The sequence below is a fragment of the Pseudopipra pipra genome, chromosome 6, assembly GCF_036250125.1.
Source record: "Pseudopipra pipra isolate bDixPip1 chromosome 6, bDixPip1.hap1, whole genome shotgun sequence".
Lineage (NCBI taxonomy): Eukaryota > Metazoa > Chordata > Aves > Passeriformes > Pipridae > Pseudopipra > Pseudopipra pipra.
The window spans coordinates 1,717,361-1,741,325 of NC_087554.1; the positions used below are offsets into that span (position 1 = coordinate 1,717,361).

At 42.4% G+C, this 23,965-nt stretch overlaps 2 long non-coding RNA genes across 3 annotated transcripts in view; one reads left to right on the forward strand and one right to left on the reverse strand.

Moving 5' to 3' along the window:
- Positions 1 to 23,889, forward strand: part of LOC135415363 (uncharacterized) — a 41,938-nt gene extending 18,049 nt beyond the window's left edge. Inside the window, exon 3 of one of the 2 annotated variants that reach the window (XR_010431105.1) lies at positions 21,168 to 23,889. This is a non-coding gene — a long non-coding RNA (uncharacterized LOC135415363). Of the gene's footprint in view, positions 1 to 14,227; positions 14,727 to 21,167 lie in introns of those variants that run through there. The other variant, XR_010431106.1, reaches the window with a different exon arrangement.
- Positions 1,158 to 18,820, reverse strand: LOC135415362 (uncharacterized). Its single transcript, XR_010431104.1, has 5 exons — positions 18,681 to 18,820; positions 16,516 to 16,673; positions 12,162 to 12,288; positions 11,048 to 11,120; positions 1,158 to 1,350 (listed from the first exon to the last, which is right to left on the reverse strand). It is a non-coding gene; the product is annotated as an uncharacterized LOC135415362 (long non-coding RNA).
- Positions 23,890 to 23,965: the final 76 nt, after the last annotated feature.

Genomic DNA, 23,965 nt, shown 5'->3' on the forward strand with positions numbered 1-23,965 from the left:
CATTCAAGTACAGTTGTAACCCAATTAATTTTTCTTTCTCTCTTTTGATTGTCATCCATCACATAGGGTGCAGAATAGAAATGGTTTTTGTCTGCCTTTCTTTGGATCTCAGCAGCCTTAATTTTTAATTGAAAGCCACACTTACACCAAGAAGCCAGACAAAACGGATTCAAACTTCACTTCTTTCACTGAGCTTTGAGTACTTTATTTTAGTTTAGACTAAAATAAAAAAAGTGATGCATGCAATGCACTCCCTCTTCAGAATGTTTGGGGAACTTTACAGATAAGACCCACCTTTTCCCCCTGCAGCCCTTGGTTACTTGGTCTGGTTCCCATCCTGCCCATGCTGGCTAAACACAGACCAGTTCCTAGCAGAATAAACAGCTTTTCTCAGTCAGTACAAAAGCCTGTGACTTCTTTGCCCGAATTCTAAATTCTCCACAGGTTACACCTGTGGCCAATATGGCCTGAGGGATAAAGCAACATGAAAGCAGGTCATTACTTGAGTAAACATGAGACGATGCCATGAGAAAGCATTTGGCTCATCAGGTGGCGGAGAGAAACAGCAGCATTATTCTGCTTCTCTCCTTTTCTTCATCAAGATGGGCACCACTGGCCGTTTTTCACATCACACAGCTGTCCTCCCCCACCCCCCTATGGATGAAGCTGTGGTTTTGGGAATGATGTAAGCCAAGCAGGCATTTGGGCTCAGCATCTTTTTCTCCCACTGGTTTGAGGCACCAGCCGGGGAACGCTGCAATTAACAGGACTGGCATTTCAATGCAGAGAACACAGGGCAGTTGGCTGAGCATGGGTCATCTCATCATCCCCCCTTTACACAGGGGAAACCAAGGCAGAGGTGTCCAAGTTGAGGCACGTACAGTGCCACAGCTCAGAGTCCCCATCACTTAATATTGACTTCTCTGGGCTGAAGGGGAGCTACCTGATGAAGGGAGAGGACTGGGGTGGGTCTGCAGCCCCCTTCACACAGCCAGCCCCCAGGCTGGCAGGATCTGCTTGCTGACCTTTCCAGGAACGGGGCTGCATGTCTGAGTGAAGACTCACTCAGATCAACCCCCGTGACTCTGGATAAATGAAACACTTCGCCGTCTGGCATATCACTCAGTTTCCCACGAATGGCACAAATAGTCACCGTGGCACGTACAAACACAAGGAATCTATTATTGGCGCCTCTTCCTTGGCTCGCCATCATGACGTCCATCCTGGAGGCAAGTGTTAATGCCCTTATAAGGCTCCTTGCATACATTTAAATGTGTTATCCTTTGGCCGATGATACAAACTGCTATCTCAGTAGCATACGGCATGGGGAGGTGGGAGATTTTCTTGGCTCTGTGGTGAGAGAGAGAAATTAAAAAGGAGCCTACAATGCTGAGTCACTGTGACAAATAACTTACTATGGAATACATTCAGGCTTTAGCAAGGAGGCAGCTGATAGTGAGTCAGTGACTGACTAGTGTCTCCTAGATTTTCCTCCTTGGGAAAGATTCAATTTAATGGGATGAAGCGCCAGCAAGAAGTCGTTCTCACTTGTTACCGAGTCAATATCCCTAATTACACACATGGTTAAAACTGTCAAGTTATGTTATATGTCACAGAAGATGCGCATTTTTTTTTGTATAGCATCCCCCTGTTAAAAAGCAGTTCAACATGTCCCATTAAAAACACTGGTCTTCAGAAGCTGGAAATTTTGCCAAACTTCAACTGTTTGGCTGTGTTAATTCAAGCCTTTCCTCTCTTTTGGCTCAACTTTGCAGGCTTATGAATGTCCTCTTTAATGTTCTGGTTTAGCACTCCATGGCACAATTTAAACCAAAATAGATAGTTTTGTGTTAAAAAAAGCCTTCCAATTGCAAAATGGGTGAATATTTGAGGCAGAAGGTAGATGTCACAATTCTTTCATTACCAATGAAGTCAAATTTGTATTTGCTTAATCACAGCCAAATTTGTGTATATCTTTCTCCCACCCCTGTCCAGTCTGACAAACCCATACCTGACCAGGGAAAGAGGATCTCACCCAAAGTAGTAGCTCACTCAGGACCATGGACCCAAAGGAGGGAAGCAGAAAGAAGCTTTGGGCAGCTTTGTTCTAGTCCCTTTCCCCTGGACCCCAGGTCACATATGTGCCAGTGAAACAGCAAAAACATTAGGAAACAAAGCCTCCCAATGTCTGAAAAGCTGCAGTTAAACCCCTTTCCTATTCATTCACCTCCTCTCTGTGCACACTGCCTGGCACAGCTGCCAGTTAAATTCTCAAATATTCATGCAATCTCCTACCACCCTGTGACTGACACTGCTCCCTGTAGGAGATAACTTGCTGTCCTGCTGAACGTAAAAAATACGGAAAACAGTTAAAAGGCAATGTTGTCACCCCAGAACCAAGCACCAAAGCCTTTTTAGCCAGCCAGGGGCATCAAGGGACTCAAACAATATGATCCCTCCCGTGTTGCCACCAGGCTGCTCACCCAGCTGATGTTCCTTTCATACTTGCCTGTGCTCTTGCTTTCAGAGAGACCCCGCAGCATCAACTCTGAAATTCCTAAGATACCATGCTAACCATTATGTTATGGGGAAGATTTATAACTATTCCCAAGCAGACCACAACCAGGTGGAAAGAATTTCCTATCTCCCACTTCCACCTGCACTCCAGGAGGAGACATGAGGTTCAGCCTGGCAAGGGGAACGTTTTCCCCCAAGTAATTCCAGCTGAGACACTGCAGTCAAGCTGCCCTTTCTGACCACAAGTATCATAAACTCTGTAACATAAAGTATCATAAAGCAACTGTTTGCTTAAACTGTTAATTAGCAGGTGAAGTATGCTAATGCTGTTCTGTGCTAAAGATTGGCTGCTAAAATTTTACATCTGTTATTCAGCTCATATGAGCTACAATGGTCCAGTTGCCAGTGAATGGGGTTCATAAAGCTAGTCAAATATTGTTATATGATATTTTTGTTTGTTTCTTGGACAAAAGCATATTTTTTTCCCCCCCTAAATGAAAGCTTTTCTTGAGAAATGGTGATATCATCAACAATTTCACCGTGATTTCTTATCCCAGTGCACCTGTCTCCAAGCCTGTGAGACAAAGGGCCTCCTTATTTCCATCACAGCTCTACTAAATCACATTACAAACCCCACTATTAAAGCAACTAGCATTCTTGATAAAAGGGCAGAGGGGCAGCCAAGGGCTTTTCCAGGCCAGGGAAGAGGCAAGTTTACAGGGCTGCAGGGAACTACTCATTCCACCAATGCCAGCATTAGCTCATTTGTGGTTGCTGAAGGACCTTGGAGCCGAGCTATCATTTGCCCCAAGCCAGTGAAGTGGTCTTAAAGTGGATGTGAGCATATAGGTATGATCAAAAGAGTCTTGTTTTAAGGAAGAATGGTCTATCTGTGAAAAACCACACACAGACCCTGCTTTTAAAAGCACCAACTTCATACAATTTTGAAGAAAAAGAAATTGATAGTGTTTTTCTCTGTACACTTGTGAAGAGAGGCTCTCGAATGTGACCTTTCCAAAATGCCTGTCAATGATCAGCTGTAAAACAAGAGATCTCAGTAATATTTTTTTCTAATGCAGAGTAAAGAGCAGCCAACTTCCCATAGGAAAGGAGGAGGATTTTCTCAAACTAATTTTATTTCCTTATCTTTAGTCATCCGTTGAGAAGAAAACACTAAATATATTCCTCAGTCTACTCCTTCCAGTGATAGCTCGAAGGAGTAAAGAACCATATGGTCCTTCAGCTGATCTATACTGTCTCCATGACAATGCACATTTACAAAGTTTGCTTCTGACAACTTTGTAGTATGAGATCCAATTGCTTGTAATTAAGGGTACGAGGAAGCCTTTTGGGAGGGAAGGGCTGCTTGCTGCTGTGGCTGCTGGGCTTCCTTCCCACCCCTACTGGAAGGGGCTGCCTTTGGCTATGGGACTTTGGTGAGGCCATTCCACCCCTGCACAGAAATTCCCAGCCCTTCAGCTGCTGGAAATTAGTTTTGGTTCAGCCTCGTCAGTTCAGTTCAACCAAGAAGAAGATACCTTTAGTTCCTTCAAGTTCCATATGAGTTTTAATGCACAAGACACCTTAAAAGGGCTTTTACTTCTCCGAAAATCTGGGATTTTCAATGTCCTCCTTGCCAAAGAATCTTTTGCTCATGCACTGTTTTAATTCTGTGAAACCAGGTTTCCCAAAAGTTCTCTTCTCTAGGCTACACCGGTGTCTTGAAACCATGACCTCCTGGAGCAGGACAGAGGAGTGGAGCAGCAGGAACTGAGCATGGGTGCCCTGCACAAGAGCACCCACCATAACTGAGGCACAGGCAGGGGGGAAGGGGGGAGCTGGTTGGCAGGGAGGGGAAACAACATCCCAGAAAATAAGGGGGCACAATTTACAAACAGGGAGGCTTAAGTGTCAGTAGTAAAAGCAAAAATTAGCAACTCCGAGATATGAAGGTGCACTGTTGGTGTCCACAAGGGAAAATTACCAGATTTGACAGCATCACTTTTTCAGGCCTTAAAATATTATTCTAAACATAGACAAATCTTAAACTGGGGGGGGGGGGGGGGGGGAGGGGGGAAGCACATCCTTGTTTGATCATCTTCCCTTTACTTAAGGCAGAGTGAAAGTTGGAAGGCCCTGTTCTTAAGGTTTTTACTCCTCCTTCTGGGCCAGCCCAGCTCACCTCAGCATGGTGGGCCAGCACTTCTTCCTAGGCTTAGTGGGAACATCAGGAGGGGTGTCCCTAGCCAAGGCAGAAGGTCACATCCCCCCAAAGAAACGAGACCTGCCTGCCTGGCCATACCACCCTCTCTGCCTTGCGGGGACAGGGTATGGTGAACATCATCTGGGGTCCTGTCACAGCCTTCTCAGGATCCAGACCCAACAGGGCAAGCTGTGTCCTGAGTCCTGTGACTCTGCAGACTGGCCCCAGTAGCATTTTATTTGGCTTATTGGTGTTTACTGGTGTGCCCGTGGCTGGCAGCGTGCTCTGGGACATGCACAGCCACCTGCAAAGGGAGAGGGAGCCACCCAGCAGAGCACTCAGGCTAGGGCACCTCTGAAATTTAAGGATCTTTTCCAAAATAGCATTCAGTGGCCAGGATCAAGAAATCATCCAAATGCATGCGGCCTCACCTTGAATCTTGTGTGCAGTTTTGGTCATGCAATATAAGAAAGATGTTAAGCTGTTAGAGAGTGTCCAAAGGAGGGCAATGAGGATGGTGAAGGGCCTCGAGGGGAAGCCGTGTGAGGAGCAGCTGAGGGCACTTGGTTTGTTCAGCCTGGAGGAGACTGAGGAGAGACCTCATTGCAGTTACAACTTCCTTGTGAGGGGCAGAGGAGGGGCAGGCACTGATCTCTTCTCTGTGGTGACCAGTGACAGGACCCAAGGGAATGGCCTGAAGTTGTGTCAGGGGAGGTTTAGGTTGGATATTAGAACAAGGTTCTTCCCCCAGAGGGTGGTTGGGCACTGAACAGGCTCCCCAGGGCAGTGGTCACAGCACCAGGCCTAACAGAGTTCAAGAAGCATTTGGACAATACTCCTGGGCACATGGTGTGACACTTGGGGATGTCCCTGTGCAGGGCTAAGGGTTGGACTTGATAATCCTTGTGGGTCCTTTCAACTCAGCATGTTCTGTGATATCAGGGATAACCTGCCAGGAAATACAATCACTTTCTTGGGCTTTTACCCTTTGCAAAACACGGGGCAATATCTGTTCTGGGTTATCTGGGAGCTATCCAGGAAAGACATCAGCCAAAAAAAAGTCATCCACTACCACTCTTCCTGCCCCACAGCTATATTAGGGCAATCAGGGAAAAAGACAGGAGAGGAGATGACACAGCAGTAGATATTACATGTTGGCCCTTTAGATCTTTTGTATCTTTCTCAAAAAGAGTAAAGAAAGGATCTGAAATGAAAACAGATGGGCAGCAGCACTAAAGTGACTGATGTTTGTGGGTGCAATGAAACAGACTGCCCATGATGGGGACCACTGCACCTGGAGATGCAGGTGACCCACCTGAAACAAGGTCTCACCACCAGAAGTCTGGTGGACCTCTTATTCTCTCTTAAATCCTTTATATTCCAGTTTTTCCCAAGTCTATTAGGTTTTCCTTTTTTTTTTTTTAAAGTAATAATTTTGTACTGTTTTACATTTTTTATCCGTGTTTTGAATTTGAATACATAATTTGCCAGAAACTTTTGACATATTCCAGTACTTACAGAAGCCAAATGACACACCAAACAGTGTACAGTAGCTTGGATTTACTTCTAGCCAAGCAAGCCATGATGTCCATCTTAACTACTTTAATGGACAAAAATAATCTTACCCTGCAATATAATAGCACAAAAGCATTCAGGCTGCATCTGGGCCTCAGATATCCATTGGCAGCCTCCACCTAAACAAGTGCAGAAAGATGTTATATTGTTATTTTCAGAGCCTGTGTGTTCCATTATTCCTGTCAACAGTCCTGTTTTGACTTTCACACATTTGCTTAATCAGAAACCAATAGAAATACACAACCAGCTGAAGTGGTGCACAGGAGAAAAATTTTTTCTTTAAATCGAGGAGTTGCCCAAAATATGGGTTGCAGATCAGGTTAACCCCACATGATTGGTTTCAAACGAACCTATAGCACATATTTCAGTTCAATAATAAAAACTGTAGCTGGCCAAGATGTGAATGTATTAAAAAAAAACCTATAGAGAATAATGATACACTTATTTTATAATAAATCTGACACATTTATTTGATTGGTCAGAACAAAACACTTAGAGACCCTTTTCTTTCTGTAGTTCAAAACCCCATAAACTGACCCAGGCAGCAAAATCCCTATAAATTTATCACTATTTGAATTTTTGCTAGGCTGGCAATTTTCACTAAGAAACTACTGCCATTAACAGTTTCACTGTTTCTATATCCCATTTAAACACAACCAGGACTCCAAAGAGCTGGCAAACCCCAACTCCTGTTGAGCAGCTTCCTGCTGCCCTGCTCCCCCCAGCCCCGTCCCTCCCAGAAGTCAGGGTCAGGACACTGCTCACAAATCCCTTTGACTGCTCTGCTTCCCTTTGACACCTGAAAACACATGCCAAGTTCTAATTAAGCTTGAAAACCCTGTAGAAATTCAGATTTCTTTTTCTCCTGCCCTGAAAATGCCAGATTGCTCCTGAAGTCTATTTAGAGGGAGTGAAGCTGAGGCTTCTCTAATTAGAGCTGAGCCTCCAGTTATCCCTTCACCCCATATACCATGAGTGAAGACAAGTCTTGCCAGAGAGGAGTCACATCTAGACTAGTCTACCAGCATTATGCAATGAAAGGGGGCGTGCTGTGCAAGGAGGAGTTTCTGCTGGAAAGAGAGACAGCTCAGAGTCACAGCTTCCTCTTCAAGATTCCAAAACTGATGGAAAGATTTGGTTTCCCTAGTACAAAACACTCTCCCTTTGGGGAAGAAGAGACAGCCCTCTGCTTGGGCTTTGCTGATCTCCCCATTTAGTGGGAAAGCACACAAGATCTGGAGCTTAGGGGGCACCACCCAAAGTTATTTGGTGCTTCTGAGAGCTACCTGGTGAATGACAACATAAAGGATTCAATGTGTGTGCCCAAGTGTCGAGCAACTGCTGCCTATTAAAGACTTTAAGGAAGGAAATACTTTCCAGACACAAGCCTTTTCTAAGGGAATTGCTAACCCGTAGGATGTCAGACACGTAATGCCAATGCCATAAATGTCACCATACAGCAGTTTTAATTCAGAAAATACATGACTGATGTCAAGAAACTCCAAAGAAATATGTCTCCCTTTTAATTCCTCTTACCCCTGCATCTTTCTTGTGGGATTTGGGAAACAGGCTTCAGGAGAGGCTTTGAACAGTCATGCAAAATCAGTTGTCTCCAGATTTCCGAGAGTGGGAAATAGCTAAAAAGTTGCCACACATCTTTTGGGAGTGCAAGAAAAGGAGTGCAGAGCTAACATATAGCTCCAGCACAGCCTGGCTCCCCAGCCCACCACACCCCACAGAGCTGCCAGCACAGCCCATCCTTGGGGATGAAGAGTTGGTGGGTCCCAGGGACCTACGAGACTTTTTTACTGGGAAGGATTTCAGAGCAGAAGCCTGGTGGGGGAAAAAAGTCATCAGTGGAGGCAGAAGAGTTGCTGCTTCCTGCAAAATTATTGTACCCCAACAGGAAAGATAAAAAACCCAAAAAGCAAACCTGGTTTTTTTTTCGTATCATGTTTGGGGCACACACAGCAAAGAGAAGATGGAGCCAGGGGCATCTTACAAGACTGCATTCAGACAAATCCCAAGGAACAGGACTGCAGGGAAGGCAGCGACCCCTGAGCCTTGTGGTCAGCAATGTCTATTTGCTCCTGTAACACTGAGTTTGGGCTGGGACCGAGCTGCTTTTCCTCAACTCCCCTGGGTCTGGGAACCCTGGACAGGATTCCCTTTCCCAGGTTTGGAAAAACTAACCCATTTTTTCTTATCCCTTTTTACTATTTGTTTGTTTTAAGTTTCCCTAAGCCAAAAGGGCTGCTATATTTATTAATTTTGATCCTAGAGGAGTTTCTCTGGAGGTACAGGGTAAGTGGCTACAGTTATGCTTCCACAGCACTGGCACCCTCTGCATAGGGAGATTGAGGTCCTGGTTGATTTTATTTAAATGTCTCCAGCTCCCTTTGTCAATAGGCAAAGATAGACTTCTGCAGGGGTGAGACAAACCAAGATGGACTAAGCACCCCAGAGGTGAGCCTGTACAATGGCTTATAGCAATGACCCTCCTGGTTTAGATGTGTTAGAGAAGTGGGGTTAGATCAGGCTTGAGTTTACTGGCTCAGGACTGCATCCAGGCTCGGGTTCAAGCCTACATCTGGAAGAGGAGTGGTACCCATATTCTTGGAAACTCAGACCTAGGCCTGGACCGAATAGTCCCTGTTTTTTACTGTGTTACTGTTGCATTTTATGGTCAGCAAGGTGACTTTCTCCCTCCTCACCTCCCGAGATGTGGCTCCCCGGAGTGGGCTGTTTGTACCCCCAGCAGAAAATAAAGAGTCACACCAGCAGCAGAGGGTGTGGGGGCAGACGCTTTTTGGGCATCAGAACTGGCAGTTTTTAGAGCCTCCAAATGAGTAGGCGACTGTGCTGAGGCTCTTTCTCCCACCACAAATCACGAAGCCAAATATCTCAGCTGCACTGCATGTCTGCAGGAGCTCCTCCTCCAGTGCTGGCTAGTGTGGGAAGGGCTCTGTTGGCACACAGCTTGCCCGATCGCTTGCGTGTGTGGTCAAAATTAAGGCAAGCGTGTGTTCAACTTCTGCCACTTGTAACCTGTCTGGCTTCACAAGGACACCCAGAGCACACCAAACATTGGACTGTGTGCACACAGCCAAAACCCCCAGGGATGCTGGCACTTGAAATTGCAGGGAGCAGGCTGGGAGACGTTGGCATAAGGGCACCAGAGGGCAGAGGTCTTCTCTGCTTCATAGAGAAAGGAGGGAAACAAATTAGCTAAAGGTACTAGAAACAGAGGTACCTGTCTGGTACCCTGTAAAAGAAGGGCATTTCCAGCGAAACAGATGGGTTTAAGTGCCATTTAAAGCAACTCCTGCTTTACCCAAGAAAGCCTCACATAAACTTTGCATGTGGATTACGCAAGCACTTTATACAAGAGAGAGTCTGGCTACGCATCTCTAACATCACAGAAAGCCTTCTTAGTCAAACCTGAAACAGAGAAGGCAAAAAAACCAGACCCTACATCCCTGAACCTCAAGCAGTGCTATTGACTTAAGCTGCCTGTGGCTGGGAGCTGTGCTTAGTTCTGTAACTGCTGCTTCTCCCTCCTTTTTCTGCTCCCATCCTTTGATAGCCCAGTCTCAGGGAGAAATTTTTTAGGAACTTGTAGCAGCAGGGCTTCTTGTGAATTGTAAAGACAACCACAAAAGTGCACAGGTGAGAGGTTAAGAGATTTCAGAATAACAATCATGTAAGTAGAAGTTGTCATAAACATTATGTTTCTAAACTGTTCAGAGCAAAGTCACTGATCTAGCAGGTACTGCCACAGTCTCTTAGCACCTTCCCCTACGTTACTTTTCTTCAGGGACCAGAGCAATGAGAGCTAAGCCTTCAGACACTTCCTTTCTCTGCCTCCTTTCTTTTCCAATCATGCACTGCAGACTAGGGTCATAACCAACATGTGCTTTAGACCTGTGAATGGTGAAAAATGTGGAAGATGGGCAGTTGCTCATCCCGTTTAGTGAAGAGGCACTAGATGCAGAAAAAGGTGGAGTTATTTGTTCCCTTCCAGTCAAAGCACTACTTAGCAGCCAGAACCTCAAAAATCAAGGCAGTGAAAATGATAAGACAGTCAGACTTTGTTAGAATAATCAGTATGGATAGAGGAAAGATTAGCTTAAATGAAGTTTAGAGAGACTATTATCCTGTCATCCTTACTCTGTACAGGCTAGTCCAACCATTCAGCTCACACTTCTGCTGCTGCCATTTCAGAAGCTTTGGGAGCAGCCAGGGCTGGTTTTCAATGCTAAGCTGATGGGAGCACACACAAGCAACAGGTGAACACAGAAATGCAGAAGAAATTAAAGTGTTAAAAAAAAAAAATTAATCCCAAGGATATAAAATATGGTGAGGGAAATAGAGCGGAGTCAAGGCAAGAGGCTTCCAGCAGTGAAAGAAAGGCTGCAGCTTTGGCTCATTGCTTAAACCAGTGCTTAAGAAAGAAAGTCTAGTACTGACAAAAACGAGGAGGTAGAAGAACACTCAAAATACCTGCTATACTGAAAGCCTGGAAGTTCATGCCCTGCAGAAAAGAGCATTTCTGGTAGCACACTGCTACATTGACTTCTACCTATGAATGTTCCCACCACCAGCACTTGTTTACTCCTGTCAGTAGCTCACACCTGAGCCTTTTCCCTGTAAGGACCTACACCTGTTTCCTGTGAATCTGGGGGGCTGTGCTCACACACTCCTCCTATGGTCAAGTAGGTTAAGGATCAGCTGGCCCTTCATGAACCATACCTGGGAGTAGTCCTTGGACCTCTCCTGTTGTGCTTCAGATGTCATTCCTACTGGCCAGTGCTCTTATAACAGTCTGGAAAGGAAACAAGCAGCATGTTAACATCATCACCTCACTCTTGTTTCCCCCTCTTCAGTTCCTAACAGGGCTGGAGTCACACAACCCTTTCTGATCATAAAAAACCCAAACAAACCACCACCAAAACCAAAACCAACCAAACAAAAAAACCCCAACAAAACAAAACAAAACAAAAACAAAACAACAACAACAAAAACAAACAAACAAACAAACAGAAACCACCAAAAAAACCCCCAGCAATCAACACACTTTGTCTGAGAGGGGACAGAAGCAAACTGGTTTTAACTAGGAGTCCAAATAAACCTGTCTGCTCTTTGTTAGATACTACAAAAGATGGAGTGTTAGATCATCACAGAATGGTTTGGATTGGAAGAGACATTTAAAGGCCATCTAGTCCAACTCCCCTGCCATAGGCAGGGACATCTTCAACTACACCAGGGTGCTCAAAGCTGCATCCAACCTACTCTTGAATGTTTCCAGGTATGGGGCATGTACCCCCTACTCTCTGTGCCAGTGTTTCACCACTCTAATTGTAAAAACCTTCTGTCTCATATCTAATCTAAATCAATCCTCTTTCAGTTTAAATCCATTACTCTTTGCCCCTTTGGACCAGGCCCTGCTAAAAAGTTCATACCCATCTTTCTCTTAGGCCCCCTTTAAGTACTGAAAGGATACAATAAGGTCCTCCCAGAGATCTTATTAGGGGAGTGCAAAGGACTGAAATAAACATTAATAAGCCAGCAAAACTAATGAAGTAAACTTTTCTCACACATTTGAAAGAGCTTAAAAAGTGGCTAGAATGCAGTTACTGTAGCAGTGGGATGGGACAGCACTTTATGATACTTTCACAGATGAACAAACTTGTGCAAATTTTCAGTCTTCATATTTCGTGTTTCTCAGGCCAGATTTTTGGTGGCTCTTTCTTGGATGGAGTGTTTCCACAGCTGTTCTTGATCTACAGAGTGAGTCCTTCTGTCTGCAGCAGGAAAGCAGAGTGAAAAATAAATAAAGAAATTGCAGGGGTATAATTCTTCTTACCTCAGTGTGGCCACTTCTGACTCATACCCCTGGTGCCAGCAAAACCTGAACTGTGGCTGCATCCTCATAACTGGCTGCTGACTTTGTTCAGAGCTTTGGACAAGGCTGAGAACAGCACCGTCTCTTTCTAAGAGAACAGGAACAGAGTTCTTTCAATGCCTGTGTCTTGTGCCATGCAATTCAGAAATGCAAAAGTGCAAACACCCAACCACCCACTTAAACAACCCAGAGGACCACTCCTGAGGAGCTGTAGGGTATGAGTGGAGCATGAGGATGAGGGCAGCGAACTTGGTGAGTGTAAGCTTAAAGTAAATATTTGAACAACAAACTGGAATTCAGCCAGCTCAAGCATTTTATTCAAAAGGAAGGATATGAGGGATAGCCAAAGTTGGCATCAGGGTGATATAGAAAATTCCAAAGGAAAGAAGATAAAATAAACAAGGGTATTCACAGCGGAGAGAGGGAGTTATGAACCCCCTGAAGCTCAGAGAAAAATCTGTTGCAGATATGTGGGTAAGAGATCCCTGGTTTGAGAACAAAAGTGACTCTGTAAGAAGGTGTCATGGTTTAGGAATGGTATTCCCCAATTTAGTGTTCCCGCTGAAACACCCCGGCCCGCGCAACCCTCGCTCACTTCCCCTGCCCCTCCCCCTGTGGTGGGATGGAAGGGACAATCAGAGGCACAGAAAAAGTAAAGGTCATGGGTTGGCATAAGAACAATTTACTGGAAACAGCAATGAAATAAGAACACGACCAGCAACAACAACAACACCAGCAGCAGAGCGTACGGGAGGGGTGAACGATCCGCGCGCGAGCGCTCACCACGTGCAACCCAACGCTACCCCAACCACTCACCCTGCAAAACTGATCCCCCTCCTTCCCCCTGGCATGCTGTGAGGTGGTATTGAACAACCCCAGCGTCCTGGCTGTGCCCCTCCTGGCTGCCTCAAAAATTAACCTTGCCCTGGCCAGAACCAGGACGGAGAGGTTTGGGCAAAGCCAGGGAATGACCGAAACTAAGGCGTGAGGAAGGAGGAATGGCTGTTAAATACTCAGCCACAATCTGATATCATTTCAGCATGATGATGGTTTGCAGACCAAAAATAATAGCAAATCTTCCAATTAAGTATGCATGAGGCATAAAACTATTAAAAAACAAAGTTTAGGCAATAAAACATTATGTGGAGGCAAAAGAAAACTTTATAACAAATTAAATCTGTGTTTCTCTGCAGGTACTTGCATAGCACCCAGTGGTTTCAGTGGAGTAGGCATTCAGGCTGCTCATCTTAGCCTGAGACTCTGTAAACAATAGGACTTGGGTTTCGTGTCAGGGAATGATGAACAGGGAATCTCTTCCTAGAGCAAATTAAGCCCCTCCCTTCTAGGCAGTCAGAGAGAACAAAACCGGCTTTCCTACCAGTTGAATTGGAAAAAAATGCCAGTTTTGGGCCTCAGCAATGGTTCTGTTTTGTGTGCTTGTTTTCCCTTGTTTGAGAAATAGTGGGGGAACAATGTCCTTTGGTTTCTGGACATATTCCTCTTAGATGTAGAAGGATGGAACTCACAGCCTTTGATGAGGAAGATGGAACAGAATCTCCAACAAGAGGAGGAAACACTTGTAGGTTTTTTTTCTTCCAGATGTTCATTCAAACATTTCAGCTAACGTAAAAAAAAAGCTTAAAACAGACTAACCAAAATCACTTTTAATCAGGTTTTGTTTCCATGGCACCTTTGATGTCATAAGCTTAATAGCTCTCCAGTGATCCATAGAGTCTTCCAGGAAAAAAAAAAAAAGGCTAAACAACCTGAATGCCAAATGTTGAATATACCTTTAAAAATATCCTTTCTGAAAAGTTTTCAGGCCTCCCTTCTCTTTTAAGTGTGAAGGGAAACCAAAAATCCAACCAGGAATTTCCCACTCCTACAAACAGCATATCACTGGAAATCTTTACACAGCAGTTGGAATGCATGGAGACCTACAAATATATTATTAAACTGCAAAGAAAGTGCATTAAAAAGACTGCTATAAAAATGGCTGTAAAGTTCCTTTTTTATTTGTTCTACAGATGCAAACTCACAAGAAACATTTTTCTGTCAGAACTGAAACAGACTGTGATGTTCAGCAGCACATTTCTGCACTAGAGAAACATTCTTGGTACAGTATTTTTGCTCTTTGTCTGATGTTTTTTCCAAGGATTTTCTGATTAATCATGGAGCTGATGGATGATAGCAGTCATGCCCCGCCTGCTACTAGCACACACAAGTCTTGCCAGAGGTGAAGTAGATTTAATTTGCTTTTATTTAAAAGTTTTTGCTCAGTAATACTTTCATGGCCTGATCTGACACTGGTGGTCAAGCAACATTCCCAGTCCCATCAGCCCTCAAGATCCTGATCTGACTGTATATGAATCTTTTATATGAATCTTTGGTTTGATGCTTTTCTGGTTATCACTGCAACTGTTTGTAGAGCAACACGTCCTTCTACCTGGTGATTTTGGCATGTGTAAGAAAGGGACTAAATCTTCAGGTGACATGGCTTAGGGAAACTTGCTGCTGGAGACAATAAATATCTAAACTATACTAAACTATAGTACGAACTATACTAAAAAAAATATCCTAATCCTGATTAGAAGCTTTTTTTCTTTGAAGGTAGAGTGTAATGATTTTGATGTGCTGATAGTAATACACGCAGCAAAGATCCACCAACTTAAATGGAAGGAACCACTTAAAAATCCAAATTTGTTTAAAAGAAAAGTTGACAAAACTCTCTTTAAGAGATATGAAACATGCATATCAAACAAGATAGCTATAAAACATGATATGAACAAAATAAAATAATTCTTTGAAATAGAAGCCACTGATCAAGTCACTTTTTAATTTACTATTTCTAGAACAGAAAAAGTTGTCTTCTTCACACATCTGGGCTTGAATTCTGCAATACAGAATCTGGATGCTGTCAAATGAGCCAACATACTGGCTAACCATAATTTGTAACGCATTCAGCAAAATAAATAAACTTTTCATATGGAGATAATGATCATATTTTAAAAGGATAAAATTTAATAGAATTTTAAGCATAACTTAAAAATTTGATGTTTCCTCTACACATGGAAGGGATTGAACTAAAAGCACAATACTGGTAAATTACTCTGGACTTCTGATGAACTTAACAGAGAATGTAACAGAGTTTAGTGTGCCTTAAATCACCTGTATACATTTCAGAATTTGGCCTTATCACAATTTCTCTGATACAAAATGTAGCGGCTTGTCTATTTTTTGTCTAGAATGGTAAGATAATAAATTAAGAAATAGATTAAAAAACCCTTCAACAACAACCCCCTCACATATTTTTATTTTATATTATTACATATTTGGGTTTTTGTTTGGGCCACTGGCTTGTTTGTCTCTCTAAACTTGTGTCATTATTGAAAAGATAAAGTATGTCACTACAGTGTATTAAAAGACAGAAAAAAACCCTTCTCATGCTTTGATAATACTTTTTTCTTAACTATCTTGCGTGGCTTGGGTTTTGCATAATGAGGGAGATTTATTTAGATATATGTTTATACACTCATGTATTTATAGGCTGTTATTCAAAATTGTGTTTTGTACAAAACACCAGCAATTTTCTCACTGGGAACTGTTCCGGCTAAAGTTCCCCAACGAACCACACAGACATTCACGTACAGAGCCGTGTTCAAGTTATAATGTGTTTCTATTTATCCTGCTCAAAACCTAATATTTCCAGATAGAAGAGATTGACAGACACATAAAAGACCCAATCAATGCAGATATATGAAGTGTGGTATGAACTGGAGCTTGCTTAACTCCCCCTGTGGAAAGCCTCAGAAAGGTGCTTTCCAAAATACTCTTGGATATCAGAACGTTCCTTATAAATTACTTTATAAGAGGAGGATGATGAAAAATAGTATTAAATCCTGTAGCTGATATTGGGAACAACTGACTGTTGACCTGGGTGTAAGCTGGCTGTTGGTATGCCTAAAAGCTGTGTTAGATGTAGCACTGACAAGGCAAACCCAAGCAAAACATGTCTCCCTATTAAGTTAATAATAAATGCATATAACTTTAAATCTTGTGCAGTTATACATATCTATCCTGTATCTGAAAAGTGAATCCCTGATTAAAGACAGGGACCAGGATCTGTAGGGATCCAGATCTGCGACTGGAGCAAGTGGAAACCACAAATAATTCAGAATTTTTCAGAGCATGTTGTTATCATCACTACACACACTGACATCTGCACACACTGACTTACACTAACTTCTTCTCTTTTTTTTTTTTTTTTGGTAATTGGAAATAAAATAGAATGTTTTAAAGAAAAAAAATGTCTTACTGAAAGCTGTTAACTTTTCCATCTTGAAAATATTATCCTCCTTTTTTTCTTCTTTGTCATGATTTCTCCTTCCTCAGACTTGTCTTAGCCACTTTCTCCCTCCTGCTTGCTTTCTGTCTTGGAGACTAACAGGTCTCAGGAATGAACTTCAGAGGAGTCTGAAAGAAAAAAATCTCTTCCAGATTGGCTATTTTTTGATTAAATCCAAACAAACACATATTGCAGGCAGTTCAGAAAACTGGCCATAAAATACACACTCTTTCATCTCTGTGCTACCCTTTCAGCTGCAGATGCAAGCAGTAATAATCAGAAGCTGGCAGTGAACTTCAGTCTGCTTCACTTTCTTGAGGATCCACGACTTCTTTTTGCAACACAAGTTCACCCTTGTCACAAGAAGATATTCTTACAAACATACCACTTTCTTCCATTCTTCCATCTCTTGATTGTTCTTTTGGTGTGGATTTTGTTCAATTTTGGTTTTTTTGTCTTTAGAGCCCATTATTTTTCTTCTTGATTCAAATCCTCTCTTAAACTGATCAGTCAATCACGTTCTGTTTTCATAGTAAGTGATGGGATTCCAGCACCTTTTCTCTCTGCGTCATCTACATAAGAGCAATTTTTTTCTCCCATAGCATGTTCCTTCTGAAGAGCCCAACTCAGTCTGCAGCAATGGTTTACCTTAAAAATCTCCCTCTTTCTCTCCTCTTATCCATTCTCCACCCCTTCCTCCCCTCCATCCAATCAGCAGAGTAACTCCAGTATTAAAGATAACCATTTTTTTGAAACTCACTCAGCATTTCTGCCCAAGTTAGGTAAAGAATATAGGTTTTCTATTCCCATTTTTAAGTTGTATCTTTAAACTACTATTTCAGCAGCTTTTTACTTTACCTGTTCCAGGGATCCAATTTCTCTTATGTTTAATTATCTTCTGTCCTTCAGTTCAGCATAAGATCAAATATTCAAAGGTACCAAGTAGCTCCCTTTCATTCCAGATTTACACCACAGTAATAGAGAAAACTCTGGACTCAAAGCCCCAGTGCAATGTCTTTGCCACTGATTTTATTGTTATTTGCATGTACTATACTACAGTGTCTGATAAAAAACACGTGTTTCTGATTTAGGCAGTGGCCTCTAACTCAGAGTTAGCTTTTTCTTCCACAAACACATAAAATGCACATAAGGAGAACATAAAGGCCATGGCTAACATAAAAGTGAGCTGAACTGCAGCAGCTTTAGACTCAGCAGTTTCTTATTGTTCCACTTTTGCAGCTCAGTGGCCAAGTGAAAGACAGAACACCCCGACTGCACTGCAGCCCAGGCAGGGGCTCAGGAGTCACAGAGCATCACTCACCAGAGAGAACTCAGAACAAACCCACAGCTTGTTGTTTGTTTTGAATTTAAACAGAGCAGAACAACAAATACTCAGCTTGATGCACCTCAATCCAAATACTTCTTCATTGTTCTGCATGAATATCATGTACAGGATTGATCCCACCTCAGCACTTCAGCTTTAGAAGAGCAACTTGTCTAATGATTACAGCAAGGAATGAGGAGCTGAGAACCCTAGGTAGTGGTCTTAGCTCTGTTTGAAATTCCTCCACAAAAAAAGAAAAAAATAAATCTAAAAACAAGCAAGAATTTGAAGAGTTCCTGTCAGGGCACTCCACTGAACCCTGGAGCGAGCTGTGATTTACACCAGCTGGTGCTCTGACCAAGGCTCTACTTCTCCTGCTTCAGAAGCCCTGTTTTATCTACTTTCCTAGTAGGAAGAATCTCTGTTTGTGCTTCTTTCCTTAAGCTTGTTAGTTTGAGCAAAAGTACAAGCTGGACACTCTCCTGGGGGAATGAGACAAAAAACTCCTGTGGGCGAGAGGGGTCAGTCTGTGCTTCTAGCTCAGACCTGCAGTGTTTATCAGGATGAGGAACTGAGTGCTGCATCCTGCCAGGAGCTTCCTTTTAATTGTGGAACTTGAGCATGGTGAGAGAATTCTTTTGAGTGAGACCTTTACACAGGTACTCAAAACTAACCATTAATAATGGGCTAAATTGAATTGAACCTAGACTGGTTTACTGCTACTGGTTTCACACTCCCAACACTTTACAAAAGCTAGAGTTTAAATAAAAGCTCTTTGTCTGACTCGTGATGGCTTCAGCCTGTACAATACCTGAATGCTCTCCAATTTCGTTAGTCTGGCTTTTTTTCGTAGATGTTTAATTTGATGTATTTTTGCTGTGTTCTGATGATATTACAGTAAATCATGAAGCATTGCACTGGCTTTTTGGTGATGACCATCCAGCAAGTCTGGTAAAAAAAAAAAAGAAAAAAGAAAAATCACAAGGTAACAGGCTGCTGGTTTTTTAAGTTCTTCTATACACAGGATTTCAGCCACGTAACTTCTACCCATTTTAATGGCCTTACATAACAAAAACCCTTTTCATGTGTTTGGTCTGGTACTTATAGCACTGTACTGTGTTTGTGGGCCTGTTTGTCTGCACAACAAATATTCCCTAAAACGTGCTTAGGGGTCTGAATGAGAAGAGGGAATGAATTAACTTAGGATGCATTTTGTGGCTTCTGTCTCCAGTTGTCCTTCGGGCATCTCTGCAGAGGTGCCTCAGCTGGTCACCAGTTTGCAGTTCAGTGTGTGATTGAAACCCAGACTTGGTACAAGTTCTCCTCAACACAGATTCCAGGCAGTGAGTAGCTGCCATGTGGAGAGATGAGACATCACTGCAGCAAGGGTGGGTAGAAGGGCAGCATGGACTTCTGCCTGAAAAATCACTGTTCATCACAGATTAGGACATCTGTGTTTATCAGTCACAGCCCTTTGGGTCTTACTTGTCATTTAACCTACTTTTACACAGGTCCAGAGGTCTTTGGGTAGCTATAAATAGGAATTTAGCTATGGTAAAGCCCCTTTACTTTGCTAAAGAGGTGAAATGAGGTTCATTGTGAATAAACGCTCGGGTGAAAGCTTCTCAAAAGGCACAGTGTTTGGGATTGTTGACAATAGATATAATTTAAATTAGTGATTTTTTTTAAATCAGATTGTTTTGTTCTCTGTGTAAGGGGTGTGCAAAACATGATTAGGTCACTGAATAATGGTAGATTTGGTGGTATTTGCTTTTTTTGGATGGGTGCCTAAGTAGTCTAAATCATATATACACATGCTGACATCACTGGATGTGAGATTACAGAAATGGAGACTTACATATGCCTTTTTAGTAATTAAAATTTCTATTGTATTTGGTGCCTTTATTAGGAATCCCTGAGCCCTCTTAATTCCCATGGTCAGTCTCTGCTCTCTATTGTTAATATTCTTGCAATGTAAATACATTTTCACATCACTTTAAGGATCTTATGTGAACAATACCCAAATAAACACAAAATAGTGAATCATATAATTTCTGGACACTTCATAGGCAAGTAGTATGAATTCAGGTCATGGAGCATAGTGAATTTATGGGGATTCTATGCTGGCTTGTAAGACCAATTAAACGAAAAAGTAAAGTAGATTGCCTTAGTTGATCTGCAAAGAAAACTTTGAATACTTCCTTTGCATTTTGTTTACCAGTGACTTTCAAGCAGATGTGTGGTCTCACGAGCCAGTCCCTCTCATTTGCATTTCAGCACTGCCACATTGCTGTGGCTGGGATAAGCAGAAGGAAGAGGCCATTCATGTAAAAAAAGGGCAAATTCAGTGTTGTGAAGAGGTGACAATGGGCTGCCCCTGTCACCTGCTCCACCTGCAGCCTCTGAAGGCTGGGTGAGGGCACTGGTGAAGTGACTAATTGAAGAGGTGAACAATGCACCAATATACCAAACACCAGTGTATTTGGTATTATGGTTCTTACCCCACATCTACCTTGCTAAACTGTCTGTACACCAAACTGTCCAAGTGGTGTGGTTTGGCTCCTGCTTCTCCTCTGATCTCACAATGCCCCAAGGAAGAGCCTTGATGTTCCTGGCTTGGTGGTAACTACACTGAATGCTATATTTAATATAATTTCTGTATTTCAAACTGACATAAAACCAAAATCTCATAATATTACTGAAAGTAGGATATTTGAATAGGCAAGAAAGGAGGAGGAACAAGAACTTAGTATGTACTGCAATTAATTAATTATGTACTGCAATTAATTAAAATCCATTAAGTTATACCTAACACTAAGTTTAAATTAGATATCATTGTTAATTAACACAAGTGGAATAGTTTTACTGATTTTTTGTATTTATTTAGGTTTCATTCCTCTCACATTTTTCTCGGCAGGTGTCTGAAATGTCTATCAGACTAACTTTTGTCTTTTGCCCTGCACCACTCATAGATTATTGTGTTTCCACCAACAAAAGACCAGCAGTTGCCATAATAAATCAACCAGATACTACCTCTGGAAAAGGCAAGTCCCAGTTATTAGTCACTGACCTGTTTACATTTTACCTTCTGAAATTGAGAGGTGTCATGTGAGCTGAGTCCTGAAATGTTTTGCATTGTGGTTTTAGGAGTGGATGATCTGTTAGGTCTTTGCCTGCAATTCCTGCTAAGACAGGGCAGGCTCAACACTCTCAGCTCCAACACACTACAAATGTTTTGTCACAACCAGTAGGACACACCTGCAAACAAAGATGTAACAATGCCACATTTTTCTTTCAGAAAGGCTCCACTCTCTACGTTCAGCAATAACTCCTGAAGTCTGACATATTCCTATGAAAACAGATGGTCTTCCCTGGTTTACAGACTCCCCCAAATACGCTGTATATCTGCCCCAACAACGAGTACAGAACTTCAGTTACCCGAAGAACAAGTCAGAAAACCAGATGAAAGCAAAGAGGTTTGGATTTCCTGAAGAAACAATCCTGCGGTATTTTCTTGTTTTGATCAAAACCAAAGTGTTTTGATGAACAGTATTTTAAATAACACGGGGGGGGGGGGGAAATCTGTTACTAAGTAAAATCTCCAACGTGCGAAACTTTTTTTCTCCCCCGAAGAGTTGCATTTCTTTTGGCATTGGCTTACTTTCCCAAAGAGCCAGAAGTGATACCAAACAGTGTGAGAGCGTGTTGAACACATTTTTCCAGGTGCCTACAGACACAGCATCATCCTGCAGAGCGTTTTGCTGGGGAGGTTTCAACACTGCATGTTTCTGCAACATTTTCAATGACAGCATCTGGATACAGACCATATGGCCAGCTTCCTCACCCTCCTGAGAAAGGCTGAGTGACATTCCTGGTTAGAACTTCTATTGGTGAAAACTGCAGAGCCGTGTTCCCAAAACTGCTCACAGATGACTCTCACTTTTGCCAGATTTTTCACCCAAATTCAAAAGAAACCATTCCAGGGTCAGAGAGTTTTAGTTGTAGAGGCTTTAAAAAGCTCAAAATCAAAGTGAAAACTTTCTTGTTGAGAGAAATATTTTGTCCAGTGTGAAACATACTAAGTATTAACTTTGCGGTTCTTTGATTTTTAATCTTTTTTTTTATGTGAATGAGCCAGCAACTCCAGAATCAACCTCCTTAAGGTGAAACTTGCCTTTTCCAAGACAACTTCAGAGGCAGAGACGATGCAAAGCAAGTGTTCTCAGATTGCTGAGGTGACCTAAAAGCAGTATTATTTTTCTTTACCTCAGGCAAAAATACACACCAAAACACCTACATATATGCCTTTGCACACCATGCAAATGCTTTGGGGTCAGGTGAGGGCTCTGGAGAAGCACAAAAGCATAATTTCTCTAACCCTTCTCTCTTTGACACAGCCAGGCTTCCTGCCTCACCTGTACCTCTCTGCTCCCTTCAGTGTAAATGACTGGGAGAGTTGTTTTTGCTGAACCTGGAGTCCTCTTGGGCAACCAATGTTCTGATTAAATTTATGAGATATGTTGCCATACCCCTCGAATGTTCAACTATAAAGGGGAAAAAACAGTTTCTTATTAGAGAGATTTTTATATAATACAAGACTGTCCGGCCTTAGTCACTCCTTGTTCATTAGTGTGACAGTTCACCATGGGAATGGGAAGTGCTCAGTCCATGTGGCATCCATTCCTACTTCCCAAGGTTAAGCTGCCCACAGGTGGAGTCCCTGCTCATCACACAGTGCCAGCAGTAGCACAGGTAAAGGCAGAGCCAGGAATAGCACTGGCAGAGAGCCATCATTAAAGGAGAGAAAAGAAGCCATGCTGACCCAAGTCATCAGGTGACTAGGCCACTAAGATAAATGGAAATAAGTGTATTTCTTACACAAATTGCTTCACCGTCTACTCACCAAGGTTCAGCACTGGCTTCCCACATTGTGACAAAATTGGAAGTGGCAGAGCTCAAAGGAGCATCTCCCAAACCGTGGTAAAGGAAAAAGACATCCTTCTCTTTGCTGCAGCATATTTACCTCCCTCCATCTCCTTTTTTTCTATTCAACTTCTGTATTTATTTCCTCACAAATGTTGTGGAAGCAAGGCTGTGCATGAAACAAATTCACTTCTCTTTGGATATTGTGTACACAGACTTCCACTTCTTCAGATATCATATCAGAGTAGTCCCATTATTTTCAGATTTGTATCCCTTATCTATCACCATGATATCTGATGAGATAATCCAGTGGGCAAACCTGATCAAAGCCCAGGCTTTTCCCTTCCCCCAGCACAGGGGCACAAGCACATATATCTGCGTTCCAGCTCATTTAACAACATAAAAGCCAAGCATTTTACATGTAGGATCCGGAACCATCATTTTCTAATGTCAAAGGTCACATGAAATACCTCTTATGTTGTCTCAGCCTATTTCCTGGCATAGAGTTGTAATCTCCGAGAACACATAAATGTTTCAGTATTAGTACTAAGAAGCCACATGAGGGAGCATTTGGAGAATTGAAATGCTTTCCTTGTATCATTGTAAATAAGGGAGGGAATCAAACTTGATACCTCTGGGATATATGGAATTCAGACAAATCTAGATGTTATTATTCATTTCTCCTCTCATACAGGGATGCGGAAATTGTGATTCCCACTGAAAACAGAGCGTTTTTTTCTTAAAAAAAAAAAGGCCATTAGTGGTCTGAAACAGACAATTTCTTACTCTTGCCAAGGTATGCTATGACTGGTACACCTGAAAGGGAGCACAGACAAATGGGTTTACATTTCAGCTAAATGAAATTATAAGACACTCTGTGCAGGTTATTCCAGGCTGAGCGTGACAGCGGTGCCAGCTTTCCCAGATTATCAGCAGCCTCAGATGACAGTGGCAGGGAGTGGTAAGGTCCCAGTTCCTGCAATCTTCTGACTAGCAAAAAGCTCAACCTGCATGCTTCTAAATAATTTTTCTGCCTTATTCTTTCATATCTTAGGGTTTGCTAAAGAAAATAAAATCCACAGGTATATAAAGTTAAATTAATCCCAATATTCTTATGAACTGACTCACAAGTTTTGAATATTTGAGGTTGGCAGTACTGTAGTTAACCAAAAT